The sequence below is a fragment of the Saimiri boliviensis genome, chromosome 20 (assembly GCF_048565385.1).
Source record: "Saimiri boliviensis isolate mSaiBol1 chromosome 20, mSaiBol1.pri, whole genome shotgun sequence".
Lineage (NCBI taxonomy): Eukaryota > Metazoa > Chordata > Mammalia > Primates > Cebidae > Saimiri > Saimiri boliviensis.
In genome coordinates this window covers 4,387,307-4,394,986 of record NC_133468.1, presented here as the reverse complement: position 1 = coordinate 4,394,986, position 7,680 = coordinate 4,387,307, and positions in this window count along the sequence as shown.

The window sequence follows — 7,680 nt, the reverse complement described above, 5'->3', positions numbered from 1 at the left end:
AGCAAAGTGAGCGTATCTCTTCAAGGAAAATAACTGACAGCATGGAACAGTTATTTTTAAACGACTCCTAAAGATAAAATTTGAGCTCACTCCTCAAGATAAAATTTGAGCTTTCAAGCAAAAATTAGAATTTTGGCAAACCTGTGTCAGCCACTGTAAACTTGCTGGCTTGTTGGTACTTAAAGACTTTCCTGATGAGATTAGTGATGATGTTAATACATGTGGCTTTTGATATTGTGCAAAGACATGTGTCAACATTTGAAGGATCTACCTAACTCAGTAAACCAAAATTTTCCAAATGACCAGTGCATGATATTTCCACCAGGAAAAGACAATCATCCTCTGTGGATCTCTCACACTCCTACAGGTCTTGTTGGGTGTGCCAAGAATGCAAAGCTTGAGCACTCTTTTTATCCAAACTATTTCTAATTTTTTTTTTTTTTTTGAGACAGAGTCTTACTCTGTCCCCCATGCTGAAGTGCAATGGCACGATCTTGGCTCACTGCAACTTCTACCACCTGGGTTCAAGCAATTCTTCTTTTTCAACCTCCCGAGTAGGTGGGACTACAGGCATCCACCATCATGCCCGGCTAATTGTTTCTTTTCTTTCTTTCTTTCTTCTTTTTTTTTGAGAGAAATCTCACTTTGTTGCCTAGGCTGGAGTGCAGTGGTGGAATCCTGACTCATTGCAACCTCTGCCTCCTGGGTTCAAGTGAAGGCTCCTGTCTCAGCCTCCCAAGTAGCTGGAACTACAGATGTGAACCAGCATGCCTGGCTAATTTTTGTATTTTTAGTAGAGATGGGGTTTTACCATGTTGGCCTGGCTGGTCTTGAACTCTTGACCTCAAGTGATCTGTCCAGCTCAGTCTCCCAAAGTGCTAGGATTACAGGCATGAGCCACCATGCCTGGTCCATCCAAACTATTTATATGATTTATATTTGTAGTGAGCATCCTCGAGGAATGAGATACTCTCTCCCTCTGGAACAAACACACTGCTCCCTTTTCTGGTTTCCTCTCTGCGGGAGTCTGGAATTTCTTAGTATGCTTCAACCCCAAAACATATCACAACACACAGACTGAAGGTAGAGCAGAGCTGAGAACTCAGGCTTGTTTACTGCATGCTACTAAAGAGATGGGTCCCCAAGCTCAGGGTTCCTTAGCTGCCACACAAACCCACTGTGTGTGTAGCTTCTGTGTAAGCTCCTTTGCATCACCTCTGTGGGACTCGGGGGGAAGAGGGAACAAGGGCAGATGGGCTGATGTTCACTCTGCTTGCTGTGAATAATAAGGTCCTTTGTCTCTGACACAGGAATATCATGTCTTCTGTCAGCATCTACGCAACAGTAACACGTTCATTAATTAGTTCGTAGTAGAGTAAAATGAAATCCCAGTCCTGATGGTTTTATGCCCATGCAAGCATGCATGGGCAAAAAATCCATTCAAAGTCCAAGAAAGATGAATGAATTTTGATGGAGTAGAGAACAAAAGTTTACCATGATGGATTCAAATTTCACGTTGCATCTAGCAGGATGGATATTAGGATGAAGGGAACAAGGCGTCAGTTCAGCACCTGCACGCCCCTGAGGACCAGCACCTCCCTGGGTTTGCACCCTGGACCTCACTCTTCTCACCCTAGTTTGACCCCAGCAACTAATCCTTAGAAAACTCCTACTTGTTGAGATCTGGTGTAGTGTCAAGTAGGAACACCCACACCTCTCTGAAAATGCTGTTAACACACTGCTCCCTTTTCTGGTTTCCTCTCTGCGGGAGTCTGGAATTTCTTAGTATGCTTCAACCCCAAAACATGTCGCAACACACAGACTGAAGGCAGAGCAGAGATGAGAACTCAGCCGTCTGTGCTTCATCCAGGCAGTAAAGAGATTTGCAAACCTCCCAGCAGTTCCACTCTACTCACTACAGTTTTTGGGTTGTCTTGGAAGATGGTCCCTCCCCCAACACACTAAAGTGTTACTTATATAAGCATGTAATGGACTTATTATTATTATTTTAAAAATAACCTAATGAGTAAATATTTTTAAATGCCTCCATTTAAAATTACAACATAGGCTGGGTGCAGTGGCTCATGCCTGTAATCCCCACACTTTGGGATGCTGAAGCAGGTGGATCACCTGAGGTCAGGAATTTCAGACTAGCCTGGCCAACATGGTAAAACCCTGTCTCTACTAAAAATACAAAATTACCCAGATACGATGGTACACCCCTATAGTCCCAGCTACTAGGGAGATTGAGGCAGGAGAATTGCTTGAAACCAGGAAGCTGAGGCTGCAATGAACGGAGATTGCACCACTGCCCTCTAGCCTGGGTAACAGAGGGAGACTCTGCCTTAAAAAAAAAAAAAAAAAAAAAAAATATATATATATATATATATATATATATATATATATATACAGACACATGTATGTATCTATGTGTCTGTATATGTACAGACACATAGATACATAGATATATATGTTATACATATATAAATATACATATATGTACATACATATTTTATATACATATATATTAATCAGTAACATTTCAAAGTACATTTTAAAGGGTACAAACAGCAGCAGTTTTCATAAAATAGCTCCTAAATGCAATTTTTTTTTACGGTGGGGCTGGTTGTCATAAAGTTGTTCCCACTGATTTTACCGGATTTTCCTAAGAATCCCACATGGTCCATGTGGGGTCTGAAGGCAATAACCCTGTCAGTGTTGTCTGGAAGAGTCTGTTACAATTAAGAAACATTTTGTGAAACCTGTTATATAGAAATCACTGTAGATAAAAACAAGGAAGTGAAATGCACAGTCCTACCTTCAAAAAGCGTGCTTTCTCCTAAGATAAATTCACCTATTTTTTTCATCCATTTAATGGTCATCCACCCACCCATCCATCCATCTATCCATCCATCCATCCGTTTCTCAATCCTTTCATCTCTCCACCCATGTGTCCACCTTTCATCATCTGCCCATCTAGCTACCCACTACCTGCTCACTAATCAGACGTCCATCCATCCATCCACCCCAACCATCCTACCACCCATTAGTTCACCCACACATCCATCCATTCATTTTCTTTTCTTCTTCTCTTTTTTAAGAGGGAAACTTGCTCTGTCGCCCAGGGTGGAGTGCAGTAGCATGATCTCGGCTCACCACAACCCTGGTTCAAGCAATTCCCCTACCTCAGCCTCCCAAGTAGCTGGGATTACAGGTGCATGCCACCATGTCTGGCTAATTGTTCTGTAGTTTTAGCACAGACGAGGTTTCACCACATTGGCCAGACTGGTCTCGAACTGCCGACCTCAGGCATAGGCCCCCAAAGTGCTGGGATTCCAGGCATGAGCCGCTACGCCCACCCAGTCATACATTCATTTTCTTATCCCACTCGTCCACCCATCTTTAACTTTAGCAGGTATTTGTACGGTGGGCCCAAGGGGGCCACAGCCTAGTATGCAGGTCACGTGGAGATGAAGGTGGTGGGAAGTCATTGCCATGTGACACAGCAGGGGAAGGGGTGAGTGTCTTCCCCCTTAGCCAAAGGAGCAATGTGGTTATTCATTCACCAGAAAGAACATTGGAGTCATGTGACTATGATGCATATTAATTTCTCATACGGACCTGCAGATGGGAGAATGCATCTCACTCTGCAAGAAGGCTCGACTTAGGCTTTTTGTTGGTTTTGGACATAGGGTCTCACTCTGTCTATAGCCTAGAGCTCCTGGGCTTGTGTGATCCTCCCACCTCCAGTTCCTGAATAGCTACAGCTACAGGCACGCGCCAACGCCTCAGCTAATTAAAAAATTTATTTTATGGAGACAAGGTCTCACTATGTTTCCCAGGCTGGTCTCCAACTGTGGCCTCAGGTGATCCTCCCACCTCAACCTGGGCTTATAGGAATGAACCCAAAGTACAGGGATTAAAGGAATGAGCCACCATGCTTGGCTCAACGTAAGATGTTTTTGAAATGAACCATCTGTGTCCTAGAGAGGACGGCCCTGTGACTCTCATTCTTTCCTCTGTCAACAGACGCAGGACTACCCCCAACCCAGAGCCAGCAGATCATGGGATGAGGTGTCCAGTAGACGGGAAACACTTCTCCACTTCCCGTGGGCCGGGAATGCCCAGGGCTTGGCAGAGCTTGAGTCTCGTGCCACTCACGAGGGTGACAGGAGTGGGGAGGGCCCAGCATCAGGGAACGGAACACAGAGGTGGGCCACGCTGGAAACACAAGCCCGGCCTGGAGGCCAGGAGGTGGGTTCAGTCCCACCCAGCTCTAAGTTCTGAGCAGTCTTTATGGAATGGTGGGTTGGGGGGTCCCAAAGGCAGGCAAGCGGGGCAGAGAACAGCACAGCTACCCTCAGGGCCACCCGTGGGCAGGGCCCCGACGCCTGTGATATGGTTTAGACATTTGTCCCTGTCCACAGCTCGGGCTGAATGGAGTCTGCAGGGTTGGAGGTGGGGGGTGTTTGAGTCGTGGGGGCGGATCCCTCATGGCTCCGTGCTGTCCTCGCCGGCGTGAGATCTCCGTGGAGCCGGCTGGTGTAAAGTATGGTGCCCGCCCCCTCTTTCTTGCTCCTGCTTTTGCCCTGTGACCTGCCTGAACCCCTTGGCCTCCTGCCAAGATTGGAAGTTTCCTGCGGCCTCCCCAGAAGCAGATGCCGGCACCAGGCTTCAGGTGCAGCCTGCAGAGCCATGCGGGTGTTAAAGTGCCCTTCGTATAAATGACCGAGTCCCAGGTGGTTCTTTACAGCAGCGCGAGATCACCCAGCTCAGCCTCTTGGCTCAGCCCCAGCAGCCCGCAGGACCGTCGGCGTCGCTGCCCTCCCTCGGCTCCCCACCTGCCTCCGGGACTGTCCCCGCCCACCGCCAGCATCCTGGGGCAGCTCCTTCTGCACTTTGTGGTGGATTTGTGCACCAGCTGCCATGGCCCTACCGAGGGCCCTTCCCAGACGGCTGGCTCTCGCCTTGGAGACCCCCTCCTGCAGCTGGGGAGAGGCCGGCTGCTCCTCCCGTCCCTGTGGGCGGGGCCATGTCAGAGGCGCGGCTGCTCCTCCCGTCCCTGTGGGCGGGGCCGTGTCAGAGGCGCGGCTGCTCGTCCCGTCCCTGTGGGCGGGGCCGTCCTCCTCCCGTCCCTGTGGGCGGGGCCATGTCAGAGGCGCGGCTGCTCCTCCTGTCCCTGTGGGCGGGGCCGTCCTCCTCCCGTCCCTGTGGGCGGGGCCATGTCAGAGGCGCGGCTGCTCCTCCCGTCCCTGTGGGCGGGGCCGTGTCAGAGGCGCGGCTGCTCGTCCCGTCCCTGTGGGCGGGGCCGTCCTCCTCCCGTCCCTGTGGGCGGGGCCATGTCAGAGGCGCGGCTGCTCCTCCTGTCCCTGTGGGCGGGGCCGTGTCAGAGGCGCGGCTGCTCCTCCCGTCCCTGTGGGCGGGGCCGTCCCCCTCCCGTCCCTGTGGGCGGGGCCGTCCTCCTCCCGTCCCTGTGGGCGGGGCCGTGTCAGGGCTGCTCCTCCCTGCAGCACCCTGGCCTTGGGGGGAGATGAGATCAATAGGTGGCAGCCTGCTGGCTGCGGTTCTAGACTGAGGGCTCCTGTCACCGTCTCTGCCTGCTCAGTATTTACCAAGTAAAAGTCATTGTCCTGGAGACGCCTGATTTATTGACACTGAGAGATGAACGCTGTCTGGTCTTGCATAGGCTGAGGAAGCCTCTGGTGTTTCTGAGCAGAGTCTTGGGGAGACGGAGTCTGCTGGGCCGAAGGTTGGCGAAGGGGGCCCGGCTCCCACCCTGGCCTGCAGTGGGGTGGCCTGGGTATGGGGAAGCAGGTGGGGTCAGCATCTGAGCTTTGTGCCACTTGGCATCTGGGGTGTGGGGCGGTGCTGCCTGCAGATTGAGCCTGGGCCGCTAGTCCCAGCTCCAGGGAGCTGCCCCTTGAGTGTCCCTTCCATCCCAGCCAGCCCTTCCTCTGCCTTGTGTCAGGCTCAGCCCTGCTCTTGGGAGGGAAGGGTTGGGAGGCCTCAGTCCTGTCACCTGGGGTCTCTGTAGTCAGTGTCACCTTCGACCTGGGTGGTGGGGGCCCTGTCCCGGGATTCTGGGACTTTGAGTTTGGAACGCCTTTCTTGGAAATTTCAAGTCCCCCTCCAGTGCCTGGGACCAGTCAGGACTGCCAGAGGTGCCCAGGGGTGGCTCCCCTAGCCTGAACGGGGACCCATGTGGGCCCTGGTGGGTCCTGCTCCTCTCTGTGGGGCACTGTGTGTCCCGTGCCTGATATGGAAAGTGGGCCACATGTCTCAGAGCTTTGGGATCCAGGCTGATTGTTGTGAGGACGGTGTGGCCTGGGTCTGGTTCCAGAAGAAGGGCCAGAAGCAGATGGTTCCCCAGTAGCCAGTGTGGACTTCCTGTAGTTGGATCATGTGAGGCTGGGCGGCCGGCATGGTGCTGTCTTGCTGATTTTGGAAACTCTGATTGTTTACAGGAATGGGACTCCAGGGAATATATCTGCCCAGGGTCTGCATGCCCTTAGGGCGGTCTCTTGCAGCCCCTCAGGAGCTGTCTGCTTCTCACCTGGAAAAGCCTCAGAGCCCAGGCCTGCCTCCCTGAGCCCACACCCTCCTTCCCAGCACAGCCCCTGGGCAGACAGTTGTTGGCCTGTCCCACAGCGGGTCCTCCCTGTGCAGCTGAGACTGGAGAGGGAGGACTCACTGCCCACTTAATTGTGACAAGCCGTCGGGTGACCCTGTGCTCCCGGGGAGGATGGGCCCCTCCATGGCCAGGCTGAACAGGGGTCCCGGGGGTCCCAGGCAGGCTTTGCTCCTCCTCAATCCCAGCGGGGAGGCCACTGCCCTGGCCACTCCCTGCCCCTCCTCAGCCCCTCTGTGTGCTACGCAACAAGTGACGGGAGGAGGGACCAGAGTCTGGTCTCCCAGGGTCCAGTGGTGCCTGCATCTGCCTCCTCCCGGCCTGGGCTGTGTCCCAGAGTAGCTGCCAGCTCTGGTTGTTGCCTGAGCCCAGGGCCAGCCCTGCCCCCAACGGCGGTGTCTGGGAGGACTGGCTCAAGCATGCAGGGCCACAGAGTGGAGCCCTGGGAGACTGGGAGGCTTCACACTGGTGACAGACGCTTCCTCCCAGACAGCAGAGAAAGGTCGCTCCCAAATTCCAGGATAAAAACATCCACTTATCTGGAAAATGTCAGGAAGAAGAACGGCTGCCCTTTGCGGCGCTGAGCCTGCAGGGTGCGGCAGGAGCCAAGCAGGGGCTCGGGCCTAGGGACGTGCGCCCTGGAGGGGCTGACAACAGCCACCCCCACCCCCACGCTCCTGTGAGAACGCCGGCCGGGCTGGGTCTCTGTGTTGGGGAGGTGGCTGCCTGTGGCAGGAGAGGCAGGCAGTGCAGATGCCAGATCTGGCGACAAGAGGCGTTCTGCTTGACACCACCCATGGTGGTGCAGCGGCAGCTCCACAGCCCAGCGTCCATGCTCTGGGTCTCTCTGAAGACTGCTGTCCTGGGACTGACATTCCTTTGGCCGAAAGGCCCTGCTTAGCTGGTTTCACCCACCCCCCGCTGCCCTGCAGGCCCCTTGGACATCTGATTCTTCCTGTGAAGGGAGCTCTGGGCTGTGTTCTCAGACCAGGCTTCTGAAAGGGTGGTGGGACATGGGTGCTCATGGGCACAGCACAGCATCCGTCCTGCCT